This window comes from Anastrepha ludens, chromosome X (genome assembly GCF_028408465.1).
Source record: "Anastrepha ludens isolate Willacy chromosome X, idAnaLude1.1, whole genome shotgun sequence".
Classification (NCBI taxonomy): Eukaryota; Metazoa; Arthropoda; class Insecta; order Diptera; family Tephritidae; genus Anastrepha; species Anastrepha ludens.
The window spans coordinates 10,436,584-10,454,600 of NC_071503.1; the positions used below are offsets into that span (position 1 = coordinate 10,436,584).

The following is an 18,017-nucleotide window of genomic DNA, read 5'->3' on the forward strand; positions in this document are numbered from 1 at the left end:
GTCAGCGTAGTCTAGGAGGTGTCTCCTGACGTGCCTAGGAAGCGGCTCAGGCTCAAGCAGGTGTCTGCAGGGATGAGACCTGCGGTAACATCCCAGCAGGAACTGCTTGCTGAACAGTTTGTTGTGCTCCACTACTGGGAGCATTTGTGCCTCGTTATGAAGGTGTTGGATGGGTGACATCAGGAGGCACCCGGTCGCTGTCCGAATGGCGGTATTTCGACAAGTCTGTAGCTTTGTCCACTGCGAATCACTAGTACCAGGCGACCAGACAGGCGCAGCATAGTTAAGAACCGACCGGCCAATTGCCTTAAATGTCGAAAGCAACAGTTCTTTGTCTTTGCCCCAAGTGCTGCCGGCCAGCGATTTGAGGACCTTGTTGCGATTTTGGACTTTTGAGGCAATTGCGGTTGTATACGCAGAGATGGAGAGCAAGCTGTCAAAGGTTACACCCAAAATTTTGGGGTTATTTACCGTCGGAATTGGTGCATCATCGACTTTTACCTTAAGGGGCAGCTTGACCTCCTTTGTCCAGGTTGTAAAGAGGGTCGCCGTGGACTTGGTAGGGGAAAGTTGGAGATTCCTCGCAGTGAAAAAGCGAGAAAGGTCGGTGAGGTAGTTATTCACTTTGGAACACAGGCCATCGATGTCATTGCCCGACGCCATTATCGTGCAGTCGTCAGCGTATGAGATCAGGGAAACTCCCGCTGGTGGTTGGGGGAGCTTCGAGATGTAGAAATTGAACAGCAAGGGAGAAAGGACACCACCCTGCGGTACACCTTGCTTAATCTTTCTCTGCTTTGAAATTTGATCTCGAAATATCACTGGCGAGTGCCGACCGCTCAGATAGTTCGCGGACCACCTCTTCAGCCCTGGCGGGAGTGTCGACTGAAAAATGTCATCTAGTAGCGTGGAATGGCTGACTGTATCGAAAGCCTTTTTCAAGTCCAACGCTACTAGCACAGTCCTCTCGCAGGGGCGGTTTTGGTTAAGCCCGCGATTTATCTGGGCGTTTATGGCGGTGAGTGCGGTGGTGGTGCTGTGCACTCGTCGGAAACCGCGCTGATGTGGGGCTGGGGCCAGGTGTTTCGTGTAGAGTGGGAGTAGGAGGGCTTCAAGTGTCTTCACTACTGGGGAAAGGAGAGTTATCGGCCGATAAGACTCCCCTTGGTTGGCGGGTTTCCCAGGTTTCAATAGTGGGACCACTCTCCTTGCTTTCACTTGTCAGGGATGATGAGAGTGGCCAGGGACAGATTGCAAACCCTTGTGAGGAATCCTACTCCCAGGGGTCCCAGATGCTTCAGCATCAGCGCGTTTAAAACGTCAGGGCCAATGGCTTTCGATGATTTCGACTTGTTGATGGCCCCCTGAACCTCATCACCGGAGAAAGTAAGTGGCGCACTGTCGTTCGTCAGTTTGTCCAGCCTTCTGGTAGCACGACGTTTGGTTCTGTCGCCCAGAGGATGCAATATGAAAAGCCGGCTAAAATAGCTCGCGCATCTCTTCGGGTCCGACGAAGTGCAACCGTTCAAGGTGATAGCCACCTTGTCGTTGTGCTTCGTCGGGTTTGACAGGGACCTAACGGTGGAGCAGAGCTTACTCACCCCAGAGGTGAGGTTGCAGGTCTTCAAGTGCTCAACCCATTTTGTCCGCTTATGCTGATTTACCAGTTGCCGGATCTCCAAATTGAGATCCCTTATGCGGGGAGCCCCGGGATCGGCCTGGCGTAGGTGGTCGCGCTCGTTTGCTAAACTGGCTGCTTCGGCTGGGAAATGAGGACGAATGTCCTTATAGCTTCCAGCAGGAATGAAGCGAGCCGCAGCAGCTGTGAGCACCTTGCGGAATGCGGGTTCGCCTACGAGCACATCGGTGGGGATGGGAAGAGCGGCGACGGTGTCTTCGGTGAATTCCGTGAAGCCGGCCCAATAAGCTTTTTTAAAGTTAAAATAGGACCGGTGGTTCGCGGAAACGAAGTCGGCAGGTCTCTCAATCGAGACGATAATGGGCAAGTGGTCTGATGCAAGCGATAGCATAGGTCGCCACGTTATGCTATTTATCAGACCCGCGCTAGCTATTGTTAGGTCAGGCGAGTTGCTACAATTGCCCACTACCCTGGTGGGGGCGTCGTCGTTCACTGTGCTGAATGTCGAGTCGTCTATCTGCTCTGCCAATTGCTGTCCCCTACGATCATTTGGCAGGCTTGAATGCCAAAGATCGTGATGCGCATTAAAGTCACCTACAACCAATCGGTTTTCACCTCTGATGAGCGCACCTATATCAGGGTGATATCCTGCCGGGCAGCAGGTGACAGGGGGTATGTATATGTTAAAAATTTCGAGCTCAGAATCGCCTGACCGGACAGCTATGCCTTGACATTCTAAGGTGCTGTCCCTGTGGTCGATTCCTTCATCGATAAGACGATACTGCACAGTGTGGTGGACTATAAACGCTAGGCCACCACCGTTGTCTCGCTCGCGATCGTGTCTGTGCACGTTATAGCCATCCCTGGTGATCAGAGATGACCTAGCGTGCACCTTTGGTTCTTGGACCGCAGCTATTTTAATACTGTGCCGGCTCATAAAGTCAACTATCTTGTCGACCTTACTCGTAAGTCCGTTGCAGTTGAATTGGAGAAGCTTGAAGCTTCTCGGTGAGGTCTGTGTTATTCGGGGGGTGTGGGACGCGTGGGGTTGTCGACGTTGGACCTGCTGCGCAATCCACTGTGGTTGTTGCGGCCTGATGATGGTGGGCGGCCGCGCCTCTGCGGGCGGTAGTGGGTGCAGAGCTCTGCAGCAGGGGCCAACGTAGTCAGTTGTCCACTCACGGGTGGTGCGCAGGCGGGAACATCTCCGAAAATGGCACCAGCCATTGCAAGAATTGCACTGATACCAGATTCCGAGGTATTCTGGTCTGACACACGGAACAGACTGTGCGGGGGACCAGGAGCTGCTGGTTTGTCCCCGCACTGGGGTTGGAACAGGAAGGAAGGGGAGGGGTTGAAGGGGAGTTGTGTTGCTCCGATAGGCTCCTCACCGTGGAGGTGTGGGTAGTGGTTGCGGTTGGTAGTGCCGGCCTATCAGGAGGTGTGTTAGCCGTGAAGGCATCAGACGCCTGCTGGCGGGAGCAACACGTGGCCACATACCGTGTGGACCACTCCCTATGTGACTTAAGACCCGAGCAGGTCTTAAGGTGGCTCCACCCGTTGCACTTGTTACACCTAACCGCGGTGGATTTCGGGTGAAGCCGTTTGTGGCAGACGCAGCAGTAGAATACTTCTGGCCCAGGGTTGGATTCGATTCCAGCCCTGAGGAGAAGTATTTGGAGCAGGATTGCTGCGAGAGTTTGCTCCTGTGACGTAAGGGGTGGGATGATATGAGTTTCACTAGACAGGGCTAGTATACTGGGGCGGCAGCCCTTGGTCGGGAAAAACCCGAGTCATTCCGGTACGTAGAACCGGCTGCCATGGGAATGTGTCGTTTCTTTATCGTGCTAACCGGCGCCAATTAAACACACCAAGTGAAGCCAAGTCCTTCTCCACGTGATCTTTCCAACGCAGAGGAGGCCTTCCTCTTCCTCTACTACCACCAGCTGGTACCGCATCGAATACTTTCAAAGCCGGAGCGTTTGTATCCTTTCGGACGACATGACCCAGCCAACGTATCCGCTGGATCTTTATTCGCTGCGCTATGTCTATGTCGTCGTAAAACTCTTACAGCTCATCGTTCCATCGTCTGCGATATTCGCCGTTGCCAACGTGCAAAGGTCCAAAAATCTTACTCAGAATCTTTCTCTCAAACACTCCAAGCGTCGCTTCATCGTATGTTGTCATCGTCCAAGCTTCTGCGTCATACGTTAGGACGTACATGATGAGAGCCTTGTAGAGTGTTAGTTTTGTTCGTCGAGAGAGGACTTTACTGCTCAGTTGCCTACTTAGTCCAAAGTAGCACTTGTTGGCAAGAGAGATTCTACGTTGGATTCCAAGGCTGACATTGTTATCGGTGTTAATGCTGGTTCCTAAATAAACGAAGTCTTTTACAACCTTGAAATCATAACTGTCAACAGTGATGTGTGTGCCAATACGCGAGTGTGCCAGCTGTTTGCTTGATGACAGGAGGTACTTCGTTTTGTCCTCGTTCACTACCCATTCGCTTTGCTTCTTTATTCAGTTTGAAAAAGGCGGAACTATTGAGGCCGATGGGGTCAATATCATCGGCATACGCCAACAATTGTACGCTCTTATAATAAAAAATTCTGCCTGAGCGATTAAGTTCTTCGGCTCGCACGATTATCTCCAACATCAGGTTAAAGAAGTCACACGACAGCGAGTCACCCTTTCTGAAACCTCGTGTGGTATCAAACGGCTCGGAGAGGTCCTTCCAAATTCTGACGGAACTGCTGGTGTTGAGCAACGTCATCTTGCATAACCGTATTAGTTTTGTGGGGATGCAAAATTCAGACTTCGCTAAATACAAGTAACTCCTTTCCGTACTGTCGAATACAGCTTTGAAATCGACGAAAAGATGTTGTGTGTCGATTCTCCTTTCATGGGTATTTTCAAAGATTGCGCTTAAGCCGAACAAATTTGAGCACGTAGCTGAATGTATCGGATTTTGGTTCCCAGTACATACCAAGTATTTTTTCGAAATTTATGACATCCTTACTGCAGTCAAATGATTTAAGTTGTGGCTCCCCATCTCCATTAAGCGCTGCTAAAACATCTGGCGAATTGCTTGACCAATTACGCATGTTGAAACCACATTTAGAGTGAACATCTCGAACATTTTTTGCCAATTTGATAGCTTCGTCGACGGTTTGAGTCGAATCAATAAAATCATCGACGCAATGGTGATTCTTTATTGCACACGCTACCTGAGAATTTTGAGCAGCGTGTACCGAAGAATTTAGGTTTCGCACGTAATGCGCTATACATGGAGAACAAGAAGCACCAAAACTTAAAACGTTGAGCCTGTAAACGTTTATCGGATCATTCATGTTAGTACGCCAGAGAAAACGCTGAGCATCTGCGTCTGGGTGTCGTAACTTAATGCGGTGGAACATTTCTTCGATATCACCGCATATTGCGATTCTACCCATTCGAAAGTTGAATAATATATTTACTAGTGGAGTTAACATGTCTGGCCCTTTCAGTAAGAAATTGTTTAGGGATACATCTCTAGATTTTGCGGCTGCATCCCACACAAGTCGAATTTTATTTGGCTTGTGCGGATTGCGGACAATGAAAACCGGCAAATACCAAATTTTGTCACCACGATCATTTATAGCTTCGTTCGGTAACTTGGTCGCATAATTTTTCTTAACTAAGTTGTCAATTTGTTCCTGCATATTGCGTTGTAGTTCAGGATTGCTAGATAACTTACGTTCCAGACATTTAAAGCGCCTAAGAGCTGTTGGCAAGCTGTCTGGCAATCGTATATTGTCATTTGACCACAGCAAGCCCGCGGTGTACTGACCCTCATGCAACTCGCAGTTACCCAAAATTTCTATGGCTCGTTGATCTTCCATTGAAACTGGATTTACCTTTGGCACTGAAATTCCAATATTTTCATTCAACATGAAAGACTTTACGAGTTCATGCAAGTTGTTATCGCTCTCACAGTCGCATTTATGTAAGTTTAATCCGTTACCTTTACTCTGATTATTACCGCCACCAAAAATTGTCCACCCTAATCTGGTTTTCGCCCCTACGGGATCTTGCCATCCACCTTCACGTATCTTCTGTGCCATTATCAAATTGGGGTTATTTACACCAATAATTAGCTTAGGAACTATGTCAATAAAGTTTGGCAAGGGAATGCCTTTTAAATGTGCATATTTTGTTTTCAGTTGGTCAGCAATCAATGTTGATGATGACATATTTAATCTACTAACCGTGTAAACACCTCGGAGTGGATATATTTTCGCACCTTGAATATTACCTGAAATTCGTAAATCGAGTCGTTGCGAATCAGCTTCATACCGGTTTATGTCTCCAGTCCAGTGAATGCATAGAGGATCGGGAATGCCAGTCTCACCCAATTCATCTGCAAGTGTTTGATCTATAAGTGTTAGTGTAGATCCATCATCCATAAACGCGTATGTGGATATTGTTTTATTTCTTCCATACAAAACTATCGGCAAGATTCGAAAATATGTGGTGTTGTTGCTGGAAATCGAACGGTGGTTATTCAGCATCGTTGAAACTTCACTATTTTTGTTAACATCAGAATTGTGAAGGAGACTGTGGTGACGTACTGTGCAGCTATCCACCCCACACGACTTATTACTCCAGCAGCGGCGAGAGTGTGTTCCCAAACACTGGCGGCATAGATTTTTCCTCTTAACAAAGTCCCATCTCTCATTCATAGTGAGTGCTTTAAACCGGTCACACTGAGGAACCTTATGCGGGTTATTACATACTGCGCATCTAGGCATAGATTTTGCTTCTTCGTATTGTTTTAAAACGGCATCAGATTTATGCGTGTGCAAATGAGCTTCACGCTTGTTAAGTTTCTCTGAGAGTGATGCCGGATTCGTAACACGGCAAGCTGCTTCAGCCAATGTGGACAACCAGGTAGAAAAATCTTCCAAGCAAGGGTTATTCATGCCAGTTGAATAAATTGCCCAGTTAAGTTTTGACTCCTGAGAGAGCTTCTCAACGAATTCCTGCAATAGTAATGGGCTGTTGAGGTAACCGCTTAGTTTGCTTGCATGAATTATTGCTACTATATTCTTGATAGCAAATGCAAAGTCGATGAGTAGATCAAGTTTACCCTTAGGCGATGGTAATTGACGCGCCCTATCAATAAGTACTCTAAGTATTTGCTCAGGACGTCCAAAATACATTCTGAGCGTATTTATAATATCAGGTACCATCTCCGGTAATACCAGTAAATTGCGCACGACCTCCCTAGCCTTACCACGTAGACATTTTTGAAGGCGAACTAAATTCTCATGATGAGAGTAACCAGCCATTTGTGTGCTCTGTTCATATGCACTAACAAAAATATGCCACTCTTGGGGGTCACCGCTAAATACCGGCAAGTCTTTTGGCACGCATTGCCGCGCTGCAAACTGCGAAGTCGTCAAATTACAGGTATCGGCTGATTGAGTTTCGAATACCTGATTTGGCGAACGTGCTGTACTTGTTGCTGCTGTGAACGTTGTAAATATGTCTGGCGAATTACCGTTGCAGTCTACATGTATGGCCTGACTACGCTCTGCCACAGTCCGCGTCGACGGCTGACGTGGTGACTGCATAACTGTATGTACCGGTACCTCACGCGCTGGACATATGTTGGTTCTGTTATTTTGTACAGGCTGCACTGGAGTAAGAGAAAATGCTGTGTTACCGCTCACATTAGTTCCACACGTTTTGGTGGGGCCAATAACACATGGACCTTCTATTTCCTCGTCTGCATCTTCTGCGTTTAAAATGCGAAATTTTTCCCGTAAATACTCTTCTCTTAAACGCATGGTCTCTTCTAGTTGCTGTAAACGGAGCTGTTTTTTTCTGCTATGGATTAGCAATTCTTGTGGTGCGCTGAGACTGCCACCGTCGCCATCTAGATTTATTTGTAAATTGTGATCTGCAGGCGGTGCAGGACTAGTGACGTTATACTCACAATCATTTTGCACTACAACTTCTTCAGCCACTGTGTTTAGCGTTGCTGGAGCACCGTTTAATTCCGCCATCATTTAATAAGGTTTTTTAAAGATTTTGTTGTAAAGAAAAGAGGATTCTAATTTTTAATAGCTTCTTTGATTGATGCTTTAAAAAACCTGTAAAGGTATTTATTTATTTTATTCTTTTAGTTTTTACATATTTTTTACAATTCATAGTTTAATTATATTTCAGTTTTTCTTTACCTTAGTTTTCCTCTCTTATTCTTTATTTCTTTCAATTAGGCCTTATAAGTGTCCGCGTGCACCGATAAAAATGAAATGAGCGATATAAAAGAGTAAAGCTTAGTTATAGTGACAAGTCATAATTTCGCGCAGAGTTGCTCTATTTCGTAAATTTTTACGGGTTGCTTAAGTCGGCAACAAACCGTATATCGACTTTTCCGTCATTTCCATCGCAGCTCAAAGTGCAATCAGGTTAAAGGAGGTTGGCCTCTGCACACAATCTCTCAAAGTACATGGTAGCATTTTCGGGCAGTTAACACCGTATTTCTCCGAACTTCGAACAGATCTCTCTATCCGCAAAACTAGAATTTGAGGGTCGTGCTAGAGCAATCTTTCCAAATAGGCAGGATTGGATCGAGGGGAAAATCTGCACAGAAGCTTGCACCGCTGTCTTCACTGACGATTCCAAGATTTAATCGGGAGTCGGAGCAGGGGTTTTCTCTAAATCAATCACTTTATCTATCTATAGGAGCCTGGGACAGTGCGCCAACCTAAATACAATAAATCTTTTCCATTGTATCAACAGCTCTGGTTGGCTGTAGATATCTGCCCGTTGGAGATCTCATAATGGTACCAAAACGGTGCTATAGGGCTACTTGAGGAGTGCCAGGTGCACTTCAAACATTTCACCTACCTACCTACCTAAAGCATTTTCTCTTTTGTGTACTCTCTCTAACTTATACTTGTGCTTCAATGCGATGTATAAGTACACCGCAATGGACTACGGCTTACATTTACGTGAGTCCGTCCCTTTTTGATATTCTAACGACAGTCGGTTCGACGTTCTTCATTTCAGCAGCATTCCATGTACAGGATAAGGAATGGTTGTGCTCCTACAACAACAACCTTGATCTAATTGGTTTCTAATGAAACAAGCCGTTTACGAGTGGCAGGCCGTCTGCATCGAAAACTTACGAAAAAATCTATAAAATGGAAGAAAAATGTATCAACCGCGTTCAGACCGCGTTGATATCCCCAAAGGCATGATTTCCAAGGGTGAATCCAACCCAACATTTATTAGGCACATTAGGCGACTGAGTGGAGTGCTCTGAATGAACCTGAACCAAAGAAAACCACGTCGTTTTGAGTCAAAAAAGACAGCGATATTTACGGATACTATGGATTAGAGCGGTATTGTGTACCACGAATTTTCGCTATAGTAGTTAATAAGCGCTATTATTTTGGCGTTATGAGACGTTTACGTGAAGCAATTGGCCAAAAAAGGACGGGTCTGTGGGAAACCAGCATGAGTTGGTCCAGCGTAAGGTCCCTTTCGAAGTCGATTTCGGCTATTGTGTTTTGTCGGACCCGAAGCGATGCGCGAGCTATTTCAGCCGACATTTTATGTTTCATCCTCCGGTCAACAGTTCCGGTCGACGTCGTGTTTGGTGGAAAAGAAATGTTCCAAACGTTATCCGCGTATATTGATGCATACAGGTAGTGATGGCCATTATCGTCTCGATCGAGAGACCTGCCGATTTCGTTTCCGCGAATCACCGGTCCTATTTTAACTTTATAAAAGCTAATTGGGCCGGCTTCACGGAATTCACCGAGGACACCTTCGCCGCTCTTCCCATCCCCACTGATGTGCGCGTCGGCGAACGCGCATTCCGCAAGGTGCTCACAGCTGCTGCGGCTCGCTTCATCCCAGCTGGATGTTATAAGGACATCCGTCCCCACTTCCCAGCAGAAGCAGCCAGTTTAGCAAACGAGCGTGACCACCTACGCCAGGCCGATCCCGGGGATCCCCGCATAAGGGATCTCAATTTGGAGATCCGGCAACTGGTAAATCAACATAAGCGGACTAAATGGGTTGAGCACCTGAAGACTTGTAACCTCACCTCCGGAGTGAGTAAGCTCTGGTCCACCGTTAGGTCCTTGTCGAACCCGACGAAACACAACGACAAGGTGGCTATCACCTTCAACGGTTGTACTTCGTCGGACCCGAAGAGATGCGCGAGCTATTTTAGCCGGCTGTTTACACTGCATCCTCCGGGCGACAGAACCAAACGTCGTGTTACCAGAAGGCTGCACAAACTGACGAACGACAGTGCGCCACTTACTTTCTCCGGTGATGAGGTTCAGGGGGCCATCAACAAGTCGAAATCTTCGAAAGCCATTGGCCCTGACGGACTTAACGCGCTGATGCTGAAGCATCTGGGACCCCTGGGAGTAGGATACCTCACAAGGGTCTTCAATTTGTCTCTGGCCACTCTCATCATCCCTGACAAGTGGAAAGCAGGGAGAGTGGTCCCACTATTGAAACCTGGGAAACCCGCCAACCAAGGGGAGTCTTATCGGCCGATAACTCTCCTTTCCCCAGTAGTGAAGACACTTGAAGCCCTCCTACTCCCACTCTTCACGACCCACCTGGCCCCAGCCCCACATCAGCACGGATTCCGACGAGTGCACAGCACCACCACGGCACTCACCGCCATAAACGCCCAGATAAATCGCGGGCTTAACCAAAACCGCCCCTGCGAGAGGACTGTCCTAGTAGCGTTGGACCTAAAGAAGGCTTTCGATACAGTCAGCCATTCCACGCTACTAGATGATATTTATCAGTCGACACTCCCGCCAGGGCTGAAGAGGTGGTCCGCGAACTACCTGAGCGGTCGGCACTCGTCAGTGATTTTTCGAGATCAAATGTCAAAGCAGGGTAAGATTAAGCAAGGCGTACCGCAGGGTGGTGTCCTATCACCCTTGCTTTTTAACTTCTACATCTCGAAGCTCCCCCAACCACCAGCGGGAGTTTCCCTGATCTCATACGCTGACGACTGCACGATAATGGCGTCGGGCAATGACATCGATGGCCTGTGTTCCAAAGTGAACAACTACCTCACCGACCTTTCTCGCTTTTTCACTGCGAGGAATCTCCAACTTTCCCCCACTAAGTCCACGGCGACCCTTTTCACCACCTGGACAAAGGAGGTCAAGCTGTCCCTTAAGGTAAAAGTCGACGACACACCAATTTCGACTGTGAATAACCCCAAAATTTTGGGTGTAACCTTTGACAGCTTGCTCTCCTTCTCTGCGCACACAACCGCAATTGCCACTAAAGTCCAAAATCGCAACAAGGTCCTCAAATCGCTGGCCGGCAGCACTTGGGGCAAGGACAAAGAACTGTTGCTTTCGACATTTAAGGCAATTGGCCGGCCGGTTCTAAACTATGCTGCGCCTGTCTGGTCACCTGGCACTAGTGATTCGCAGTGGATAAAGCTTCAGACATGTCAGAATACCGCCATTCGGACAGCGACCGGGTGCCTCCTGATGTCACCCATACAACACCTGCACAACGAGGCACAAATGCTCCCAGTCGCGGAGCACAACAAACTGCTCAGCAAGCAGTTCCTGCTGGGGTGTTACCGCAGGTTTCACCCCTGCAGACACCTGCTTGAGCCTGAGCCGCCTCCCAGGCACGTCAGGAGACACCTCCTCGACTACGCTGACGAACTCCAGGATAAAACTGACCGAGACCTACTGGACCGGACAGTATTCAGACAGTCAATAAACGACATTCACCGGGAGTCCGTTACCACCTTCATGAACTCCCGTCCCGCGAATGCCGTAATCAGAGTCCAACCACCACCCATTGCAGATGAAGAGCTCCAGCTTCCCCGTGAGACTCGTGTAACATTGGCACAATTACGTTCTGGATATTGTAGCAGGTTAAACTCCTACTTATCCAGAATTGACCCCGACATACCAAACACATGTCCGGCATGTGAAGGTACCCCGCACGACACTAACCACCTCTTCACATGCCCCCTTAATCAGACTCATCTAACCCCCCTCTCCCTCTGGACCCAACCCGTCGAAACAGCATGTTTCCTGGGCCTACCCCTAGATGAGCTAGACGAAGACGACAGATGATATACCCACACTGACAGGGCTAACTATGCTGTTAAAACAACAACAACGAAGACGACCGGTGATGTACACTACATTGACGGGCAAAGTATATTGCTACAACAACAGCAACAACATGACATGTCGAGATATTTCACATGGAACAATTTCCAGCGCTGAAAATACGCACTACCTCTTGCAGAATGCGTGAGTGTGTATACAGCCGATGAATTGGGACACATTCACATTGTGCAATCGAGCAATCACAATGACGAGTTTTTTTTCTTTGTTTGTGAATGGTTATTTCGCGCGTATCAACTTCATTTAAATGTTTGTGAACTGTGAATGATGAGTTTTACGCAACATATCGCGAATACTTCAGGGTTTATATTTACTAAACGTTGATGCTTATTTCGATCACACATTTGCTGATGCTATTTTATCGTCTACTGCGCCAACTCCGAATCGACAAGTAAATTATTCATTTAATCGGGAATTAGAACGAGAAGAGCAGTTCGATCAGGATTGTTTAAATCAATTAATACAAACAAATATTCCATTTATGAATCAGAAGCAGAAAGCTTTAGAATCCTGTCGGAGCATCCTACCTAAGTTCATTGCAACGCCTTAACATGACACTCCCACCAAACTAAGGTTGGAATAACATTTTTAGGGTATTTAGAAGTTTTAGCATAGATTTAGTCGTTTTGCTTATTAAAAGTTTTTTCAAAAGTGAAAATTTTCTCATCTGTGAAAAAAATATTTTTATGGTCGTGCCACGGAATAAATTGCTATAATCTGTTGCGTCTAATTTTCTTCAAACGCGTTGTCAAAGGATGACGTTGAGCGACGGAAGGCATTCATGTGGAGATTAGTTAATTAGTCTTGACATGGACTTGGTCGATACATTCATTCCCCTGGACATGATTTTCCGCTTTCTAAGGGGATTTCTATGAATTCTTTCTCGAACGGCTTTTATGGCTACACTGGTTCAAACCACGCGAGGCCAACCACTTCTGTTTCTGTGTGTCACTTCAAATTCTCGAAATATTATGTTTTCTCAACAATTCGTAAATCTTACTTGCACTTTTACCACACTAATATAATGCAACCACTGCAATGCGATTTTCCTTAGCTTTCTTAACAATCGAAATTTGCCACAAAACTGAGTATAATTTATGAGCAGAAAATTCATAGGAACAAAATCAAAAATAACATAACTTTTTTCTGGGAATTCGTACTCGTCGTATTAATAGGAAAATTTGTCACAGAATTCATGGCAAGATTAAGTATAATGAATATACACAAGTATATTGCGTGAGTATTTGATTATTAGAAAGCTCTGTTCAAAGTGGGTGCCGCGTTTGCTCACTTTCAAGACAGCGCATCGTGTAACAAGTCAATCAAAACAATGGCAAAACTATATGAATTGAACTTCCAATTGCTCCCACATCCAGTGTATTCGCTAAATTTCGCTCCGAGTGACTACTAGCTGTTCGCAGATCTAAAGAAAGAAATTATCGCTGAGACTGAGGCCTATTTTGAGGCAAAAGATAAATCGTTCTACAACACTGGTATTGAAATGTTGAAACGGCGCTGGAGTGGTTGCGTTGTTCTTGATGGAAATTATGTTGATGAATAAAGCGAATTCTGAACGCTAAACGCGTTTTCTTTATTGGACCCTTGACTTTTCAGCCCATGTGTTAACTGAATGTAATAAATCATCTATACGTGCAATGGATATCGGTCTAGCACGTTTATGTCATTAATTTTTCTCTAACCGATGCAGTTACGAAATCCACTAGTTTTCTTCGCCACCATTACTACTGGGGATGCCCCCGGCGACTCAGATTCTGCGACGATATCAGCTTCGATCATCTTTTCGACTTCCTTCTTTAGCTCACGCGTTATGGCAAACGAAAAGTGATATGGCGGTCTGAAAACCGGATCGTTGTCACCTGTGTGGATTTGGTGCTCAGCGTGTACGTCGTTGGTTCGGTAATGTCGCCAAATACTTCTACATTGTCTTGAAGTTCTGCGTTGAGCTGCTGTTTCTGATGAGCTTCAAACTTGCACCATCGATCAAATACAATTTTACGTTGTCATTGTCATCACTATACCTTATCTTATAGATGAAACCAGGAAATAATGGTGGTCCGATTTGCCTATTTGGTGTCAGTGCATTCAGTGTCAGTGGTATTAAATGTTGCCTGGATCGAATGTGGCGAGTAATAATTCGTGGGAATTTCAGGACCGTAATTCTTGCATTCATGTACATCTACAGGTGTAACATAACGCATTTAATCGTTTCGATTAGATTAAATGTGCTTAGCACGATTTATACAAAAGAACAAAATATTAACATATTGCTAATAGCGAAATAAGGCTCAATTTTATGCAAAACCATTATTCGTACATAGCCATATGAAAAATATTTTATTAAAAAAATAATAAAAAAACGAGTATTCAGAACTTTGTAGGGCCGCCGTTAGCTTTAATAACTGCTTCCAAACGCCGATGGATACTTTTTACCAATACCTTGGTTTCATTAGCTGCAATTTTCTCCGACTCAATACTTAAAGCTGTCTTTAATGACGCCTTTGATGTTATTGCTCAATTGGGTTCAGATCAGTAGTAAGTAAGCTATTCTTGCACGAGATAAGATGAGCGTTTTGGGTCATTGTCTTATTGAAACAAGAACCCTTTAGCATCCAGTCTAAGTTTAACGGCACTATCATGCAAATTACACTAGTTTACACCAAAAATGGTCCTCGACCAAAAGGCGTTTTTTAAACTAATTTGAGGTCGCTGAAACCAAAAATGAATTTAATTTTTTTTTTTTTCAAAGAACGGTTTCCGAGATATTCCCAAAAAACCTGTTTTTGGGCAATAGTGCAGTTATTACCTGCAATCTCGAAAACAGTGCGCGCCATTTCTTTGAAGTGCATAAATTTTGAAAGGCACATATAGAACCTACATGGCAGTATATAATTCGTGTCAATGGAAGTCGTAGTTTTCGCAAAACAGCTGTTGGAAGTAAAAAAAAAGGCATTTATTGACGTTTTTTAATAAATTATCAAAGTTTATTAACTTTTTTCTGGAACAAAAAACTTTTTAATATCGACATAAGATAGGTTTCCTCAAAGACAAATTTCTAACCTACATTTGAAGCCTAAGCTTGTCTGAATCGACGAAATATTGTAGAAGTTATGACCCATAAAGTCTACACGTGTGATTTTGCAGCTTTTGACTTGGCTATGTTTGTGGTCGAAAATACGCTTTTACTCTCGCGCTTCTTCTTTTATGTTGCACGGAATCTTCACGAAGTTGCATCCAGCAGTAGTCGCTCATCATTCCTTGATCCCAAAAGCCCTCATAACGCTTTTCAATATCTTGATGAAATCGCTCGCCTTGTTCATCACTCTCAGCCCCCAAATTCGGAGGAAAAAAATCCAAATGACTGTGAAGTAGGTGCATTTTTAACGACATGCGAGCACCTGTTAACAAAAACAAAGTTAATTGTAAATTTTCCAATAATTTTCCAATCAATTTACATATATATATTTATTTATCATAGGAGTATCATTTTGGAGTATGTGCGTTTTACAATACTAACCAATAGTTTTAAAGTATTTCATCATTGTATGAATCAATTGACGATCGTTGTTGCTCCTGTTGTTTCCTAAGAATCCATGAACAACTTTTTGGAAAGCTTTCCAAACTTTAGCTTCGGAACTGTCAAGGCATTGTTGAAATTCTGTGTCCGTAAACAATTTCTTTATCTATGGACCGACGAATATATCCGCTTTGATTTTCTCGGTTGACAATCTTGGGAACTTTCTTTTCAAGTATTTAAGGGCTGTGTTTTCCAGTTTTTTTGCCAAAGCTTTCACAAAATTCTTCTTTAGCACAAGTTTTATATGCAAATGGGGGAAAATAACTTTTTTTTCTCAACAAGTGCTTTTTTGGTAACGTTGTTTTTTCCCACGACATGCTCCACACGCTTCGGCCGAACTTGTTGAGTGAAATGTTTGTCATCCGCTCTGCTGTCCCAAAGACACAAAAAACAACTGTATGTGGTATAGTCTCCCTGCAGACCAGTCAGTAGAGCGACAACTTTCAAGTCACAGCATATTTTCCAATTATACGAACTGTAGTCAATTAATTGAAGTAGCTCTTTCATTGTTTCATAAGTTTCTTTGACATTCGTAGAATGAGCAACGGGGATCGATGGTTTCTTGTTGCCTTTGTGCAGTAAGACAGCCTTAACACTATACTTGCTACCATCAATGAATAGACGCCACTCGTTTGGATCACGAGTTTCTCCACGTGCCGCAAACAACTTATTAACATTATTGCAGTAGCAAAAATTTTCTGTTTTTGAGAAATACTGTTCGAAATTTTTATTGCGGTTTCGGTAATACGTTACGTTAGTACCTGATTCCAAATAACCGCGTTCCTGTAGACGTGAAGCTAGGAGTTCTGATCTTTCTTTCGATAAGTTGAGATCACGACATAAATCGTTTAATGCTCTCTGATTAATTGGCTCTGCCTTCTGTCTCGATGTACTTGGGGAACTGCTGACATTCGAAATCGAAGTGGTTATTCCTTGAGAACTGAGGGACTCTGCTTTTGGTGTTTGTGGTACACGTTTTGGATATTGGGTAGAATGTGGTGCGGTTTTTGTCACTGATGATACGTCGGGATACGTAGCTTTGCTATATTTTCCTCCTCGAAGTTTAGTCAGGCAAAAATAGCAATCACTCACGTGATCAATAGGATTCCTCCACTCAAATGACTTACCGAAAGATAAGTATGACCGTGAGCCTTTGGTAAATTCGTTCAAACGTGCAGAACATGTAGCGCAGACAGAGTTTGGAGTCCATATCGTTTGCTCGTAAACCAAAATATTGCTCGTAAGCTGCTAATATACGCGTGGTCAGCTATTTTCGAGCACTTTCTTTGAAGATATATACACCACAAATAAAACAATTTATCTGGTGCGTGCTTGCACCTTTTAGTGTATTTTCTTATAACACAGATATAAACAAAGAAAAACAAAGTAAGTTCTGCTCTAGTGCAAGGCGCAATCTCAACTGCCCGACCGCCCGACGGACTTACGAAAGGGAGCCTGTATAATTTCATCATCTCATTATTCTATTGCTCTCTTTCTTTCCCTTATGTATTCCGCGCCTTACGAACAGACCTTACTCGACAACAGAGTCCGTCTCTTTTCCTCTGTAGTCGTGCACAAATTTATACTTGCAGAAATATGGCGCCACCGAAAAATATATACAGACGTACAATGGTCATACCTACAAGGTCATACCTCTTATTTAGCTGGAATTGGTACAATGGGCAAATAAGCCTATTCTGCGACATATATATATTATATATATATAAATATATATATATCTAATTGTATGAAATAAATATTGTTTTTAATTATAGTGAGCCTAAGAACAGTTATTTTGCGTGACTCAATACGCAGGCTGGCATGATTTACTTTTGTTCGAAACCGTATTGTATACATCAAAAGGATATACGACAGACATTGAAATTGTCTTCATTCACATAATATGTTATAACTTCTACAACTTTTCGTCGATTCAGACAAACTTAGGCTTCAAAAGTAGGTGAGAAAATTGTCTTTCAGAAAACTTATCTTATGTCGATATAAAAAAAAATTTCGTTCCAGAAAAAATTTAATAAACTTTGATAATTTATTAAAAAACGTCAAAAATGCCTTTTTTTAACTTTCAACAGCTGTTTTGCGAAAACTACGACTTCCATTGACACGAATTATATATTGCCATGTAGGTTATATATGTGCCTTTCGAAATTTATGCACTTCAAAGAAATGGCGCGCACTGTTTTCGAGATTGTAGGTAATAACTGCACTATTGCCCAAAAAACAGTTTTTTTGGGAATATCTCGGAAACCGTTCTTTGAAAAAAAAATAAAATTCATTTTTGGTTTCAGCGACCTCAAATTAGTTTAAAAAAAGTTTTTTGGTCGAGGACAATTTTTGAAAGTGAAAAATTGTAAACTAGTGTTATTCATCAAAAGTTTTAAATACAAATGCTTGTCCATTTTAACATCAAGAAAAACCATTTTTCATATTCCAGATGCAGCTACGCACCGCCAAACCATTGCATTCACCCTCATTGTTTAATGATAGGAATAAGATTTCTTTTCATTCAGTTCTGTATGTTCTTTTCGCCAAACATTTGAAGGGCCATCTGATCCGAAAACATTAAATTTCG

General features: G+C 44.0%; 1 protein-coding gene across 4 annotated transcripts in view; it reads left to right on the forward strand.

Moving 5' to 3' along the window:
* LOC128869681 (uncharacterized) overlaps nt 1-18,017 on the forward strand; it is a 144,039-nt gene that overhangs the window by 112,736 nt on the left and 13,286 nt on the right. The gene's annotated exons all lie outside the window — the stretch shown is intronic.